The following is a 19,130-nucleotide window of genomic DNA, read 5'->3' on the forward strand; positions in this document are numbered from 1 at the left end:
CTATTCATGAGAAACAACAGCTATTGGCATCAGCAGTGCATTCAGTGACATGCTAACCTTTCCCAGCAAGGCAAGGGCAGGGCTGGCCAGAGGTCATGGGAGAGTTGTGTGACAGGTTCAGCTGAGCAGAAAGATTCCATCTCAAATGTTGCTGTTGTAGTACTTGGAAACAGAAAAGCCTACACTTCCCTGACAATATACAACCATGGATTATCGTGTGCTTTCTCAGATTGTACATACAGACTACAGTCAATAAGAGTCATACTGTTTATTAGCAACAATCATTGCACAGTGACATGTTTAACCTTTTTATTTACTTACTGTTGACATTTCAGTAGGACCCAACACCCAATCTCAAGATACCGCTGTGTTTGATCCTATGCAAGGACCTAGGCAGGTATAATTTGTTCCTGAAAAAACTTCTAGTCTAAGTCTGTTTGACACCTTAGGAAGAATCACATTGGCAGCTTTTGTTTCCTGTGTGAAACTCTTTTCTCAGATCACTAACAGGCCCAACAAAAGCTCAGGAAATTGGATGGCAATAGTTGTTTCATTACTGGAGTTGGAGGCATGATCAGCCATTCCAAACAAAGATAAAAAAACCAGATAATTCTTTCATATGACTGCTTAACCTCACAATGTCTGAGAAGGATCCAGAGCATGTAACATCCATGCTACTCTACCAGAGGGAAGTTGTGCAGAGAGAGGAAGGGGTTTATTCTTAAATTTGCTGCAGCAGAGCTTGGAAGACATTCTCATAACTCATTCACTTTACCATAAATTCATCCTTTCTTCCAAAAAGGGCCTACATTTTAGCAGAGAAATGGAGAACAAAATGGACTCATATGAACACTAGGTTTTTTCACTTAGGTATCTGAGGTGACAACAGGATTTGGGTTACATTTTAGACAGGGATTTGCACTAGGAAAATGAGTGGTGCCAGCACTTTATCCTAATGGATAAAGCTCTTAGCAGTCTGGGTTTCCTAAAGTGTAGCCTCTCTTTAAGCAGGAGGTTGAACAAGATCAACTTCCAAGACCCCTTTCAATCTGAACTATTCTATATTTCTAAGAAGCCATGAAAGCACTCAGGTGGCTGAAGTGGCAAGCAGCCCACAGTAATGGACTGTTTGGGCACGACCCAGGCAGTATTCTGTACTTCCCATGGTTTTCATTCTCTTCTTACTGGGCTTTTAACTGGTAATCTATGCTTTGCTTATCCCACTGTAACCACAACTGCAAAAACTGATTTAGAAAGGAAGGCAAAACAAAACAGCTTAGACCCTCTTGCTGATAATGAAAAAAAAATACAGACGCTACCTTACAGTACCGGTCTTTCTCCACCAGTATGGTACATGACACTAAACCAAGCATGATTAAGAAAGCTGCTAACCGGCACAGACTGCTTAACATTCCCACACAGTCTACACAAGACAAATGTTTTCCCAATTCATCTGTTTTTTAACATAATAAAACAAAAGAGAATGTGGGGAATATTTGCCACACTGGGACAAATGTCTTTCCTTGAACATCACAAAAACTCATTGCCAAAGTTTGCTGGCCAGAAGTCAGGCAGAGGGTGATTTCTTCATTGCGATTCAAGCTCACTGAAAATATTATTTTAGTCAGCGATAAATTTACCTCATGCTGCTGCAGAGAAACCACCTGTGCAGCCAAATTTTGATCAGAGATGTGTCTTGTCCAAACAGTCATAGGACTGTAACACATGAAGAGATACTGAACAGTGAGTGCTCCTACTTCTATACTAGGACATGCAGCTACGAAGCAGATGAAAGACTACCTAGGGAGCGCCTAACAGAATCTTGCTTATGGCTATGAATAACAATGAGGGCTGGGTTGATGGGTAGGTTGTTTTTTTCATTTTGTGAAATTTTACACTTAAGCCAAACCAATTTATTTATTTATTTGCATATGGCTAAATCCCAGGTGAGGGTAATCACTATAAGATTCATGCCTCTTCCTTGACTTCCGAAAACACTCAGGGCAATCAGAGCAGTGAGACTAGATATCTATTGCTTTGTCACCAGTGCACAGAGGGTATGAAATAGGACTTAATGGCCTGGTAACCTTCAGGTACTGTTGATTATGTATAAAGTCAGGTGTTGAATATTGAGACTCCTAATGTCACTGTTTAGCCTGCTTGTCCAAGGCTGAGATAACATAACCTTGTAATATTTGTACACAGCAGATCAACTCATTATTTATTAATAACTTTGAAAGGATTTCTCTGGAGCACATTAAGGGCCAAAATTTGTCTATGCTCTATATGACTGAGAGAGGAACAGGAAGCCTATTCACAGTTTATGGAAGGGATGGGCTTAAATTCAGTTTTCAGTCTTCATGGATGTCTGTATTGTCACCATTTCTTTGGGGAACATTCAGTCCAGGGAGCATATGCTGGAAGGATTATACTGTCCAGCAACAAAGAAATATTTTAAATTTGGAGTGCTGGAACACTAAATTTACACTAACTGGAGTGCTGGAAGTTTTCTACCTGCTTAGACTCCTCAGTATTTCAGCTAGCTTTCTAGGGTCTTTTAACACACCATATTAAAATGGTAGTCATTAGCCGAGTGTTTTGAGGAGGAAGCAGTCATAGGTCATTCTGAAACACTGGCTTTTTGCAATTTTTTTCCCAAGTGAAAATCTGCTTTTATCTGCAAAGGGTTAGAGCCATTTTTTTTGCTGCAGAGGTCTTTCCTTCCTCCCACAGGGAAACTATTGTTTCCTGCTCATAGTAAAACTAGCTTTGGCATGATGAAACGCTGTAGCAATTTAGAGGAAAGGTTATGAAATGTACTGCTTTTCACAAAAATCAAAGCAGGCATCTATGAATTTTGAAGATGGAAAGGATACAAGATTTTCTTGACATTGAAAGGCTTTCATGAATATCTAGGCTTGAGTCAAACATAAAAAATCATTTTGATGGTTAATAAAGATGTTTAAATACTACCAAATATGCATGGAAATATATTCCTTAACTTTAATTATTATTGGGAAGTACCAAAACAGAAGAAACAGTTGATAACTAGATTAACAACAACAATTCCATCCACAAATAGAAAAGACAAATTGTGTCTTCTTGAGGTAGTTTGCCCTCTCAGTCAACATATGAGCATAAAAACATAGAGATTTATGTAGCAGGGAGCATGGAGAGGGTAGAAGTAGTTGGCATTGCGTCCACCAGACATTAACTCCTCAGCCTTTCTTAGCAGCTACTTGTGGCTTAGTCAGCTGTATATGACCTTCAGAGGAAGGTTTGAATTCATGCCTTAAATCTGCACTGGGTTTTCCTATTCCCTCACACTTTCACGTTCACTTTGATAACCAATAGAAGATGTACACCTGTAGACAACTGTTTTCACTCTTTTAGGTGTCGTTCTTAAAACACTGTTGTTTTCAGACTATAGATAAGATATTTACCAATCCTTTTACTTGCATAATTTAATCTGTCTCCCTGTTGCTATCTTTCTAACAGAACTTAGAAACAATTATTTTTAAAAATTCCCTTTTCTCTTTCCAGACAGCAAGATGAAATACTCATGTTTAACAAATGTGTTTACTGATTTCTTACATTGTCCCTTGTATGGAAAATTTGATAAGTAAATGAACAGGAATGTCAGCTTCCGTGTTTTGCATGCTAGGCAAGGCAATAGGATCAGTGATGGGAAGTCTGCAAAAAGAGAAGAGAAAAATGGAAGACCTTTGTAATAAACCATCAGAGAAAAGTAGTGAACACCTTATCAGGGATTCTTTTGTGAAGGTTAAGGCTTTAGCATCACTAAATGCATGCTCCCCAGAACTACTGCACTTTTCTACTTTTTTTTGTAGGTATGCATGTAAAGAACAGAGAACAAAAGACAACAAAATAGAGATTAACAGGTATTACTATGGTTCTCCCTCATGTTATGATGCACACTTTAATACCTTTAATCTGCAGATTTCAAAGATGTCATTAAATCTGATTTGATTAACCTAAAGGAATATAGGATTTAATTTACAGCTACTTGCCAGTTTACAAGCCATTGAAGAGCACTGTAACTGAGCATTCTTCATTCAGCACTATCATAATTAAGTATTTTACTAATTTAAATATTAAAACTGTTTTCTCATAATTACCTCTAGCTCACTAAAGCCCACCATAATCAGTGGAAAGATTCTGGTGATTCTATCATATGCTTCTGCTGGCAAGGTCAGCATCTGCAGGGGTTTTCTGAGAAAGGAATGGCACCAAGTTTACACTATTAAGAACAGACTTTCCTTACATACACTTAGGGAAGCCAACAAAATTACTTGTTTTATTTCACAGAATCACAGAATAACCAGGTTGGAAGAGACCCACCGGATCACCGAGTCCAACCGTTCCTACCAAACACTAAACCATATCCCTCAGCACCTCGTCCACCCGTGCCTTAAACACCTCCAGGGAAGGTGAATCAACCACCTCCCTGGGCAGCCTGTTCCAGTGCCCAATGACCCTTTCTGTGAAAAATTTTTTCCTAACGTCTAGCCTAAACCTCCCCTGGCGGAGCTTGAGGCCATTCCCTCTTGTCCTGTCCCCTGTCACTTGGGAGAAGAGGCCAGCACCCTCCTCTCTACAACCTCCTTTCAGGTAGTTGTAGAGAGCAATGAGGTCTCCCCTCAGCCTCCTCTTCTCCAGGCTAAACAACCCCAGCTCTCTCAGCCGCTCCTCATAAGGCCTGTTCTCCAGCCCTTTCACCAGCTTTGTTGCTCTTCTCTGTACTCTCTCCAGAGCCTCAACATCCTTCTTGTGGTGAGGGGCCCAGACCTGAACACAGTATTTGAGGAGCGGTCTCACCAGTGCCGAGTACAGAGGGAGGATAACCTCCCTGGACCTGCTGGTCACACTGTTTCTGATACAAGCCAAGATGCCATTGGCCTTCTTGGCCACCTGGGCACACTGCTGGCTCATATTCAGTCGGCTGTCAACCAACACCCCCAGGTCCCTCTCCTCCAGGCAGCTTTCTAGACAGACTTCTCCCAGTCTGTAGCACTGCACAGGGTTGTTGTGCCCCAAGTGCAGGACCCGGCATTTGGCCTTGTTAAACCTCATGCCATTGGACTCAGCCCAGCGGTCCAGCCTGTTCAGATCCCTTTGCAGAGCCTCCCGACCCTCCAGCAGATCGACACTTCCACACAGCTTAGTGTCGTCCGCAAACTTGCTAAGGGTGCACTCGATGCCTTCATCCAGATCATTGATGAAGACATTGAACAGGGCTGGACCCAGCACTGAGCCCTGGGGAACCCCACTTGTCACTGGCCTCCAGCTGGATTTCACACCATTTACCACCACTCTCTGGGCCCGGCCATCCAACCAGTTTTCCACCCAGGAGAGTGTGCGCCTGTCCAGCCCAGAGGCTGACAGTTTCTCAAGCAGAACGCTGTGAGAAACTGTGTCAAAGGCTTTGCTGAAGTCCAGGAAGACCACATCCACAGCCTTTCCCTCATCCAGTAGCCGGGTCACTTTGTCATAGAAGGCGATCAGGTTAGTCTGGCAAGACCTGCCTTTTGTGAACCCAGACCTGCCCTTTGTGAACCCAATTTCTTACTACTAACAGCATCTGAAATTATTTTAAAACAGAAAAAGAGCTGTTAAAATACAATGACACTGTTGCTAATTATTTGTGTCTCATTTTGCTCAGATGAGACATTGAAAAGGGAAGAGTAATTTTCACCTTCTTTTTCTCTTACCATTCCATTTAATTTTCAGGCTAAGATTCACAAACAGTTCAAACATTAGTACAGATTTGCCAGAGAAGTTGTGGCATTATCTCCACCACTGGAGATATTAAAAACCCAGCTAGACAGAGACCTGAGCAGCCTGCTCCTCTTTATCCTGAAGGAGGAAATTTGACCAGATAAACTCCGGAGATCACTTCCAACTTCAACTTTTTCATGACTTCCTGAAAATACTTGAATCTGAATTACAAAAATTTTTCACAATGTGGAAAATGTATACTTTGAAAGTTAAATACATTTTTTAATAAACTTTAAATTCTGTGCTTGCTTATTTCTTCTGTGTCTATTAGGAATACATTTTATTAATATTCCTTGACATATTTTCAGTTGCATCTTAAAATTCTAATAATTTTGCTCATTAGTTCTGAAATTCTCTTGCACAAATGCATCAAAAAAGTACATATTTTTGAAAACTGCAGTCAACTTCTGCTGCTTTTATACTATTTTTGCACTTGTCCCACTAAAGAAAGATAGGTCACACTGTGTTGTTTGTGGAAGCGCTAACTGCAAGACTGCTGCACGCATATCCTCTAATCTATATTCAGAAAAAGGGAAGCATGCAGACAAATAATTTTCCAAGGAAATGGTGAGTTACAGAGTTTTTTAAATGAGTGACATGAAATTAGTCCTCTTTTATTTCCTTTCTATCTCCAAATCTAAAGCACAGACGTAGTATTTGGGTTTCTTGTACTGAACTCCTTTACACGGATTCTCCTATGGATGCACAGCCCCATCCTTGGACTGCCCCATGGGTAAACAGCACGCTTGCCCTTATCCACTGCTGTATAAACAGTCAACACAGAACTATGCATCATGAAAATGGTGACCTCATAGAAACAGACAAGGAGAAGGCTGAGATACTCAACAACATTTTTGCTTCACTGACAACCCCACTCCTCACCGCTTCTGGGTCAATGGAATACAAGATGATTACCAAGGGGGTAAGGTACCTCCCGTAGTAGAAAATCAGACTTGTGACCACTTGAGGAACCTGAACATATATAAATTTGTGGGACCTGATGAGATGCATCCTAGAGTCCTGAGAGAATTGGCTCCTGTGGTTGCCAAACCACTCTCTATGATATTTGAAAAGTCATGGTAGTCAAGTGAAGTCCATGTTGACTGGAAGAAGGATAACATTGTACCCATTTTTAAAAAGGACAGAAAAGACGACCCTGGGAACTACCAACCTGTCAGCCTCACCTCTGTGCCTGGGAAGATCGTGGAACAGATCTTCCTAGAAGCACATGGAGGACAGGGAGGTGATTAGTGGAAGCCAGCATGGCTTCACCAATGTCAAGTCCTGCCCAACCAATCTAGGGTCTTTCTATGATCGGGTGACCACATCAGTGGACATGGGAAGAGCAATGAACATCATCTATCTGGACTTCTGTAAAGCCTTTGACACAGTCTCCCACAACATCCTTCTCTATGAATTAGAGAGATATAGATTCGATGGGTGGGCTGTTCAGTGGATAAGGAATTGGTTGGGTGGTCACGTTCAGAGAGTAGTCATCAGTGGCTCAATGTCCAGATGGAGGTCCGTGACAAGCAGTGTCCCTGAAGAATCTATGCTGGACCCCTTTAGTATTTTCATTGATGATATAGACAGTGAGATCAAGTGCACCCTCAGCAAGTTTGCAGATGACACCAAGCTGAGTGGTGCAGTTGTCACACTGGAAGGATGGGATGTCATCCAGAGGGACCTGGATAAGTTGGACAAGTGGACCTGTGTGAACCTCGTGAGAGAATCCCAACATAAGAAAGATACGTAACTGCTGGAACAGATTCAGAGGAGGATCACAAAGATGATCAGAGGGATGGAAAACCACTCCTATGAGGACAGGCTGAGACAGTTGGGGTTGGTCGGCCTGAAGAAGAGAAGGCTGTGGGGAGGCCTTATAGTGGCCTTGTAGTACCTGAAGGGAACTTACTAGAAACCTGGGGAGGGACTTTTTACAAGGGCATTTAGTGACAGGAAAAGGGGCCATGTCTTCACATTGAAAGTGAGAAGATTTAGACTAGACAATAGGAAGATATTCTTCACAATGAGGGTAGTGAGACACTGGAACAAGTTGCTCAGGAAAGCTTCCCATCCCTGGAAGTGTTCAAGGCCAGGTTGGATGGGTCCTTGGGCTGTCTGGTCTAGTGGGAGATGTGCCTGCCCATGGCAGGAGGGCTGAAACTACATGATCTTTATGACTCCTTTCAAACCAAACCATTTTATGATTCTATGAGTCTATGACTGAAGACCTACTTCAATTACTAAAATAATGTTTCGTTGGGACATGGTTCATGCATGATCTATGTTCTGGATCTCTGCACAGGATTTAACTCATCCAGAGATCTGGAGTACTTCAGACGGTTTGCCTCTTATCTCCTCTTAACAGTGAGTTTTTCTGTCTCCCAGTTGGCAATCATGTCAATGAAGCAAGAACTACCCGTACAACAGCACTTCTTTTTCCAGCAAACATGCAATGCAAGTACATAATATGGCATGTAAAGGAACATTACGGAATGCACTGTATTATTGCCTATCTGGAAGATTTATTTGACCAATATATCAACCCTCAGGGGACTGGAAGCACTGTCACATGCTTGTAACAACAAAAAGAACACAAACCTTCTAACATAACGTACGTGCTTCATTAGTGTTGGGATGTGTCATATTAGCAAAGCAGCGGAAAAATCAAAGTCAATAAGGGGGAAGCTAAACTAATTACTTGAAATGATACATCTAGGTTTTTTTCAGACAGGTTATGGGACTTTCTTGTGCTAGAGAGTTGACTCATACCATAAAATCAATACACATTGACTTGATGTAAGTTCAGAGCAAAAGTTCAAGTTCTATTAAAGACATTCATATACCTACATTTCTTTGTAAGTGTATGTACTACAGATCAGACTAGTGAAATGCCTCTTTTGATAGCAAAAGAAGAAAAGAGCATCAGGCCAGTAGGTACTAGTGGTGTCCTGGTTCTTTGTCTTAAGCTTTTCTTTGCTAATATTCATGATGTTCAGCAAAACCAATTTTCTTGTGATGACCAAGTAGCAATGCTTGGAGAGAGACTATGGAGAATTCAATTGTATAATCTTGCCAGTGGGCATTTTTTTTTCCTTGCCTACAGTAAAGTCTAATAGGGAAAAAAAATAAATTCAAGAAGCTTAACTTCCATGTTGTGTAGAAATTTAGAGAAATATACATTAGTAAGTCTAATCAGATTTTGACTAGTAGATGCTCTTCTTTTGAAAATTAAACCTTCACTCCTCAATCACTTAAATACTTTAGAAAATTGTACCCAAAATATGTTTATAAAAATAACTGCCGAGAATGCCCAGACACTATTTCTAATTTATGTAGCATTCACTTGCTCTGTTTTTTGCAAATAATGATAAACCGAAAATCTGAGACAATGTCCCTTTGGAACTGTCTTTCAAAGTAAGACAGTCTTTTGGTCCATCACTTGTGCAGGGCTTTGGGAAAACTTGATGGAATACAATGTTGCTAATTACTGATATTATTTATTTAACAATAGAAGGCATATGTAATTGTAAATGTAATTTCGAAAAGGTTGTTTTAAACATTTTCTTTCTCAAAAACTTAAATAATTCTTGAAACAATACACAAGATGCACAAGATGTTTTACTTCTTGCTGCTCTAGGGAAAAAATTAAATACACAATATGGACTTTATGGGGTTTGTTTAGGTGTTCTGGGCTTCTTTTTTCCCCTTTGGCCCAGCTCATAGTTTCAGACACAGTTGCTATTTGTTGTAAGCACAGGAATAACAAACTCACAATTCCACTAGAGACGTAGGCAGGTTATTAACAGCTGCGGAGTAAATTCCAAGCCAAACAATGCCATATTGTTTCTGTTTCTCACATGCTGCTTTCTTGCATATTAACAAAATAATTAGACTTTCCTTTCATAAGGAAGCATATTTATAGCAGGGATTTTGACATTTCAATGAAACTAGAGCCACTGCAACTAAACTTAAGTTGCATGCTGCCTTTTTTCCACTGGAAAAAGCTTGACAAAAAGTTAACAAAAAAATTTACTCTACTAAAAAAAAATAATCTGCATGAAGAAATAATAAAGTTATGGAGAGCTAATCACATTCCTTTTCCCCTTCTGCTATCTGTGCTCCCAATGATGGCAGCTGCAGGAAAGGAGGCCATATGAGAGGAAGGCAGTCCTGTAGAGGGTTCTGTGGGAGAAAAAAGTTAAATTTCCCCCTTTTGTTATGAGATCTTATAAGATACGGACCTAGCCATGCAGAAGCCAAGGTAATGCAGGTCCAGCTGACATTGGAGTTAGAGCTATGGATTTGAGCTTGGCATGAGCTTAAGTTCATGGCTACAAAGATATATCTGTCACTATGCTTCATTGAAGATCTGGGCCTGAACCATTCTGAGTGAGATTTGTAAAGGAGTTTAGTACCTGCATATTACTAATATGATGAGAGGCACCTACATGGAACATGAATGCACGGTGCCTGTCTGCAAAATAGAAACACAATACTTCTGTGAAATGTCTGAAATATAAGGCATCCAATTAGGTCTTAATTTTTCTCAAATATTACAAGGATGATTGGAGAAAAAAGTCCATTAGTAAGAATCAAGTAATCCCTGTGTGGTTTTAGTCTACCTGTATATTCAAGAGTTATGTAGCCCTTACAGGAACCCTGCAGTTGATACATGACCTACACAATACCCGTGAGTCTCTATGAAAAAGCACTAATCCTGCTGTGAAGATGCAGTGTGGGTTCACATTCTGAAGCTGTCTGAAGGGGGAGAACATGCTTAAAACCAAAAGACAAATACTATTTTTGCCCTGAAGTACCTTGGTTAGTCTGAGTTTTTAACCAAAGTATTTTCAACAATACTTTTCTCATGGTGCTGAATTACTGCAGTTCTGAACTGAAATGCAGAAGCCAAGGACCATCACTTATTCTTGTCATTGCTTGTTACACTACTAGTGGTGTTAATGACTGGGAGAACACTAAAATAAATTGATTTCTGGGATGCTATTTAAATGCCAATCACAACAATGTCCATTCAACAGTGAAAATTTCAGCAAGCATCCTAAACTGTTTCTATACCTATTGCTATCACTCAGAGTGCATCCTCCATTCTCTTAGAATTTGAAGAAAGAGACCAGAATAAATAAGACACTTCCAATTAAAGTAACAATTTTATATCCCACTTGCTGCAGACCACCCAAAGAGCTTCTGGGTAGGTTGAAAACATCTTCAGATAATCTCAAGCATCAGCAGTTTAGATTGCCTTAAATTATCTTAGTCATTCTCTTTTCCTACATTACTGTGAGTGATGATGTGTGTCAAGTGCATTCAGACTCATCATTTTTTGTCATTCTCCTCTAGATAAATTCAGGTGAGATGTGAGGATGTCACACACAGAATAGCCGGCTCTGCCTGTGATGATGTTGTTTTAAACCTCACCAAGCTATTTTACTGTTCAGAAAATTATGTTTCGTTAAAATTTGAAACCAAAATGTATTTGTTGAACTGTTATTTTATTTTTATAATGCAAAGCTCTAAAACACTAGAAATTTGGAGATTGTAAAAGAGAGGCTGAGGTAGACTTGACCTTGCTTTCTCAAAAACGCTTAGAATTTACCACAATAAATATGAGGTCAGGGGAATCTGTTTCGATAACAAATGCTACCTCTATTCCATATGAAGGCTATAAAAAAACCTTCATAAAGTCCCATTTCTGCAAACAGTTATGTACATGAGCAGACTTTGAATTAACCTTCTAGTTAAGCCTGTGTATGATGCTCATAGGGCTGAGGACAGTTATCTTTGTGTATTTGGTTGTGGGATGATGTAGATGGACTTTAAGAAGAACTCAAGATCAACTTTCTTCCCTGCAGGTGAGGTCATGTGCACAAGACTTACTGGCCTGTAACATGGGGACACACCATGACTCTCTTTTCATTATACAATATTCTCCTGTTTACACATGCTAGATTCAGTCACCAAAATCCTGTGTTAATCTTCAGGGTAACTAGCTACTGTTATGTCTTCCTGTGAGTTGGACTTATTTGCCTTTGTCACAAACAAGATGGCACAGTGGAAATGTTTCTTGGGCACAAACATAATGAGGAAGTAGGGTTTCTGAAGAGGAAATCACAGAAAGATTTTAGTGAGAAAATCTGGACTGGTAAGTGAGTGTTTTGGCTTTTTCTGGGGAGGAGAGGTGAGGGGAAGAGGAATTGTTGTTTGTTGTGGGGTTTTTTTTAACAAGCCCTACTTCTTCATCAGAGAGTCAGAGCTTGAGTTCTAGGTTGGCAGCCTCTCTTAAAGCAGCATGAGGACTCAAATTTTTCACAGCATCCTAAATCTGGTGGAGGCTTTATAGGAGCAACTTTTCATGAGCAACTGCTAAGACAAGGAGCTTGCGCTCATATTTTTGGAGTACAGGCTTAAACAAACTGGCTTTCCTATAGTCCCCTAAAGTAATGTTGCTTGCTATCTGCGCGTGCTGATCCAGAATAAGCATTTGTTCTGCCATGCAACTCTTGTTTCATGCAACGTTTCCTGAGGGACATCACATATGGTACCTCTCATTCTCAGGGAGTTTACTTGCCTTCTTTCCTTGATCCTGTCTTCCTACAGATCTGTTCTCTAGAATTTCTGTATTAGAAGTCTGTAAAATGCATCATTTTCTCATAAGCTAAAACAGTCTTTTCTCCATCAAAAAAAAAATCAACACTATGATTTCAAATCCTACCATATTGTTTAACTAACTTAAAGACTAGAAATAATAATGAACAGAAAAAATGTTTTGAAAATAATCTCAGAATACTCTTCCTGTTCATTCTCTCAAGTGGTACTGAATAACCTGTTCTCTATGAATGGGTATTTATCTTTAAGAACGTGAACATCTTCTGAGAGTTAAATGGGGCTGCTCAGAAACTTAAAGTTAAGTACTTAAATTTTAAAAAGTGCTCTCCCAGTACACTGCTAATACAGTGACAGGTTTTTCAGGTGCTTGCAAAAACAACAGGTCAAAACAAATTATCTTTTTTCTTTTCTATTTTATTTTGTGGCCATTTTTCATGAGGAAGAAATAGTGTGTAAATTTCAAAGCTAAAATATTTTGATTAGAAGTTGAAATATGTTTATCAGCAAAAGCTTTTACAATACTTCATGGGAAGTAACTTGTTTGCTTCATGCCTTTGTCTTCTGTACTGCTTGTGTTATTTTTCCATGAGGAATTTTGATGGAGGGGAAAAGCAATGCATGATAAGATATGGTTCTCTTTAAGATACTTGACCTGTGGACTATGATGGAGATATAAGTTAGATAAGTAGTACCTACTGTGTTTGACTGTCATATCTTTTCCAAATGAAAATATTTTACCTTTAGAACACAGAGTCATAAGGTCTCAAGATCTTTATAGGGAAACAGGTTTGTTTTGTGGAGAATAAGAGTGTGCTGCTTAGCCATACTTGCAAAATACATATACAAGTACAGCATGAGACATAGTAATCTATTGATTTTTATCTTGGCCTTTTGAACAGTGGTAGATGACTTTGTTTAAAAGTATTCCAGACCACTGCAATGAAAATTGTAAAAGCTGTCATCAGTTTCAAAATGCTGAGACTAGAACATCATTTTATCTGTTTTATAGGGCAGGTTTGTTTAGGCAGGCATAAATAAACGGAGGCAGTCACCTAAAATCCTTTATTAAACTGACTGTGACTAGCTGTGGCTGCGGCCACCCATCGTATAATAAAGGGTTTATGTTATTGCTGCAGCTTGAGTCCCCATTTGGAGAGGAAGAAAAAGTTTTTGCCTTCTCAGATGCTTCATAGGCCAGTGACCTTTATAAATGACAGCAAATCTCTGCTGAATGAAGGATGAGGGGAAAGAGGAAAACATTAAGATATTTTGTCCTACTTTTTTGTGGCATGTTGAAAACAATCACAGTGCCTATTTGTCATGTTCCAGGTTTTTCTCCCTTTTGCAGCAGCGTCTGACAGGCTGAATGAAGAAAGTGTAAGTGAAGATGAATAGGCAAAGGTATCACCTCTGGTCTGTCTAATTCTGAAGCAGATGAAAAATATACAGAATATCAGGATGGTAAAGTGAAGGAAACATTAAGATCAAGGGACTACAGGAATAAAACAGAAAATTGTTTGGGCAATTTAGGGAACAAATGAATAATCTAAATGTGTTTCTCACAACTTGAGATCTTTATTTCATGCTGTTTATAACATTACAATCACAAGCAGACTGATAACATTGGAAAGGAATGAGCAAGATGAACAAACACAGAAACAATACAAGGAAAATATGAGGAAACTTTCCCTAACAGAGATGTTAGTTCACCCTGCAGAATAGCTTCCTGGGGGAGCACACAGTTCTGCATTGACTCATTTAAAATCAGACTGGGGGGAAAAACGTCCTACCTCAACAATGGGATTGATAGCATGAATTATGCCTTTAGAGTTATATAACTGTAAATCTAAAAATTGCCTGGTGGTGCCAGGAAGTGTGGAATACTGTCCTCAGCCAGTCCACATACTGTAAGAAGGTCAGCATCCAGCCTACTACCAGTACCCTGGGGAAGCGCCTTTGTGAGTCTCTTCCCATCACTGTCTAAAGCAAAATTTCAAGACCTCATGGTGGTAGTTAGCAGGCTTCAGCAACTAGCGCTCATGTCTTGGCAATATTCTAGCATTCAAAGAGCAAAAAAATATTTCCAGTCCCGAGCTCTGTGCAAGAGAACTGTTAACTATGTTATAGTTGCCACAATGTACAGTCACTGAGCTTCTCATCCTGCTTCCTTTGTGCAATCCAGTGGCAAGAAAGACATTCAGACACATTTGTGCATGCACATAAAAGCTTTCAGTCTCCATCTCTTTCTGTAGATTCAGACTGGAAACATGTAATTCTATAAAGCATAATACAATCAGATTAAAATTCTTCAGGAAATGTACTGTAGGCAGATTGTGAGCAAGCCAAGATGGGAAGTTCATAGAGTAGCTCCATGCCTTGAAAGACCTTCTTTATGGAAAATCTTTTGATCGTCTTCCCGTGGTGGTTGATGAAAATTTCGATAGTGGCTTCATGCTAAAAATGATGGAACCTCTGTTAACAAATAAAAAAAAGGGAGTTAAAATTCTGCTTTTATTCAAAGCTGTTTTACAATAGCTTCGGTTTAGTGGAAATATTCTTGATTAACTACACTTGCAAACTAGATCCAAACCTCTATACTCTGTTTTTCAAAATGATAATATCATATCTGAAAATAAATCTTGAGCTACTTGAAGATTTCCAGTAATTATTCATGCTCCAAAACGGTCCTTTACAGGGGAGCAGGGGGAAGGATTTAGAAAAACAATGCCAGTATTGTTGTTGTTTTGTTAGTTTTAATGCTTGTGTTCAGGATTTTCCTGATGTTTACTGAAAATATTATGGACTTTTATTTCTTTATTGAGCTGATTTTAGCAAACAGAAACATCAAGGTATCCACAGGGATATGCTGAATATAGCATTTTCAAAGAAAAAAAATGCAGATGCTTGTATTTGTATACAAATCTGACCAAACCCAGAAATGATCTGTTTCAAATTATTTCAAATGTAAATTACATCACCAGTTTAAAATGTGTCATGAAACTTCATTTTTCTTTCAGCCACCTGTACAGACTAATTGATCTTACTTCATTTCTGCCTTTCTTAAAAACTGAATTTCTGCCACAGTCACTGTTATTTTTAACTTGCTGCCTGTTCATGAGTAGTCACAAAGAGAATTTAGAAAACAGAAAAATGACAATGTCTCATTGAAATTACACTCCCACAAAACCGATGAGGTAGAGAATGTGGGAGGCATAGAGAGGATTGTCTTCTTGATGTAGATTGGTAGATGCCACATGGCCTGATACTAAAGGACAATGTCTGTGACAGTCACTTCATGCACGCTTTCCTTAATATACTCTCTACAGTGATTTCTTCAAGCCCTATAATACCTGTTTATGATGGCACTCAATATTTTGACATACATATTTTATTGAAAGGAGTCTGATTATCTTTTCATGGATGCTGATTAAAGTTTTGCTAGCATCTTAAATTAAAAAAAATAAAATCCTAAGTCAACAAAGCATAGAAAAAGACTTTTTTTTTTACTTTGTTTATAACAGCCTTATAGCCTGACATGTCCCCAGTGAGTTCAGAGAAGTATTCTTGATTAATGACTCAAGCAAATTATCGTGGGTGGTAAGTATAGTATGGAAGTCAGGACTCTGATTGTTGCTCTAGTAGGAACAAAATTTCAATAATGTCCTATAGTTACCCTTATCAGGCATGTCACTTATTACAAATGTAATAGAAAATCCCTACTGTACTCATTTAATTTGATTTCAGGAACCACAAAGACATTGTATGAAAAGACATTGTATGAAAAGACATCAACTGAGCTTTATTTTCCACACCTTTTCTCCACAGACACATATAGCTCATCTATCCTGAGATGACATCCTAGTCTGTGCAGAAGAAAGCCAGCCCAGGATGTATTAATACCCACCTTCAGCTGCATGCTCGTGATTTTTCTGGTGGCAGATCACTTATTCTTGCAGAGTAAGAACTGGGTTCTTCCAGGAATCTTCCTCCCACACACACAACTGTGTGGAATCCTGAGCTTCCCTGTGCTTGGTCCCATTCTTTTCTCCTTCTGTCCAATTTCCCTGCATGTTCTCACCCACAGGTAAAATTTTACCTGTTGCCTCTGCACTAGCTATTCTGGCACCTTGCCTTCTCCTCTAGACGAGGCTTTCATCCAGGGCAAATTCTCAGCTTGTCTCTGTAGCTGTTTACTAGAAATACTAATGATAAAAAGAATTTCTGTTTTTCTTCCCCAAAAGGCCCTTGTCAACACCACCTCCATCGTAGCACCCACTCTTCAGCCTGATATCACATTCAGCACAGAACACTCCTTGAATTTGCACTTTTAGGGAACAACAATGTCTCACAAATTGTCCTTGTAAAGAAACTGCCTTTCCTGTTCATGTAAACAACCCAGATTCTCATCCCAACTTCCTTTGTTTGAGGCCTCAGTTACTGCAGGTTACTTTTCCCTAGCTTTGACGGCTGCATATTTGCCCTGAGGATGTGTATGCAGAATGCAGCTGCAAACAGTATTTCCTCATGCTGTGACACTGTCTGCCTTCACTGCTGTGATAGACACTTGATTCCCACTCCTCTGCTGCTAAAAGTATTCACTACATCTCCTCATTTCTAAAGAGTACTCAGGCTGATTCCATTGCTCTGTCTTTCAAATATCATTTCATATTGAAATAAAGATCCCAGTATTAGCTCAGTCAGTGGAGCCACAGCCACGGTTCAGACAGAGGAATTTCCACTTTCTGTAGTAAAGGAGTGGTTTGATAAGACTCCAAAAGTGGGTCATTCAGGTCTCTCCATTGTCTCTTGTCTTCTTGAACTCTGAACCTTCTTTGAGTAGAAAACTTTGCTCTAATACAATTCACTTTCTAGGAGTATTACTGGTATTACCAGTAATAATAATTCTCAAAAAAAAAATAAAGAAACTTTCTATATCAGCACAGCAATATTCTTTCTTAATAGCCCCACTTAAAAGAGTAGTTGAGGATCACTGTCCAATAACTGTCTTCTTAACACATGACAACAATTACATTTTCAAAAAAAAGAGAAAAATGAAAAGCTATTTTTCCTTCCATCTTGCATTCTCCCACACATAATAAGACAGGTGAAAAATGTTTTACTTGGAGGTAGATGTCACTTCTGAAAGCTTTTAATCACTAATTACACAGTGGTTTTGTTTTGTAGCATACTTTATGTCAATTCCAGAGCAAATTCTGTTTTTTAAAAAAATGTTATTAGTCTAATTTTTATGAGATTAAGTTACTGTTTCTCTGTAAGATATTGGGGCTATAATGTTTTTTTCATAGCATTACAAATCAATGTTGAAAAATTATTGGGGTCTGCAAGTGGTTTGTTTTAAGAAGGTTAAAATGTTTTAAGGAGTCCAAATTGGATACATTAAATTATGTTTAAAGACACTAATATCCACATCCCACATTAGGCTGGAAACTTCCCTGTAAGAGAAAAACATCCAAAGAGTTTAGGCTTGCCCCTCGATTGCAGTGCCAAGATGATACCTAGATTGTCCTACAAACTAGATTTTGTAGGGTTTGGCATGCACGCTAAGCTGTGTTTGCAGTAAATGAAAAGAAAGGAAGGCTCCATCAGAATTCAGTTAAAATTGAGGTGTAGTAGTTGCCTTTCTGTCCTCACTGAATCTAGGGCCTAAATTTGCAGTAGTCTTCAATTTATGAGAGCCTTAGTTATGTACTATCTAATAAGGATCACGTATCCTTCCATTATGTTAGCTAGTTAGACTGCCAGTTATTTGAGACAAGAATTATTTTAACCATGCACATATGTCATACCTACAGTAATAGGACACATCTTGCAGGTAGTCAGTCTCTAGATGCTACTGAAGTACATAATGAAAAAAATTAAGAATGCCTTAAAAGGAAATGATTTTGTGATAACTTAAAAGTCATGTTTAATTTCAAGTAATTTCCTTGACATTTTTGCATCCTTATTAGTTTTTCCACAATTTCTTCACCTGCAAATAAAATTGAGGGCTTAATTGCATTCCCCTCCGAAAAAGCTGGGCTATGTGTTTTAGATGGTGGAGCTGACTTTAACTCCAGCTTCAACATTAGGCCTAGAGTCTTCTCAAAAATAAAGTGAAGACTAAGCCCTTTAGACAGATTCTTCAAAGAGATATCACAGACTTCTGTGGAGATTGTAATGTTAAGATTTTTTTTTTTCTTCCTTCTGGAAATGCCAGAGTGAAGGAATGAATGAATGAATGAATGAATGAATGAATGAATGAATGAATGAATGAAAGCAAAAGCCTCCTTTCATCACAGAGGTTTGAATCTCCTTGATGAAGAAAGTCCATGATGGTCTGAGGAGCTTTTTAATGTTCCTGTCCTCTTTGGAGCCAGTCTGAACTGAGCATATAGCTTTTGTAAAATACTTTCAAGGAAAAGGTGCTAGGAATTATTACTAGGATGCTGGTTAATTCTGGTTTGACTGCTTATTTTGTTTGAAGGAAAAAATGAGGATAATTAGGATGCATGAATTTAAAATGGAGAACAGCTTTAATCTCCTCACTTTATTGTTACCCAGTTTTGATTATGGTGAAATAAACAGTGAGATATTTTACTTCAGTATGAGTGGGAAGGAGGACTAAAACAGTGGACAGTGTGGGTCAGAAAAAGACTTTCCTGTTGGTGGTAAATTTTCATTACTGGCACAGGCTTGGTAAG

Source organism: Phaenicophaeus curvirostris, chromosome 6 (assembly GCF_032191515.1).
Source record: "Phaenicophaeus curvirostris isolate KB17595 chromosome 6, BPBGC_Pcur_1.0, whole genome shotgun sequence".
In the NCBI taxonomy this organism is placed as follows: Eukaryota; Metazoa; Chordata; class Aves; order Cuculiformes; family Cuculidae; genus Phaenicophaeus; species Phaenicophaeus curvirostris.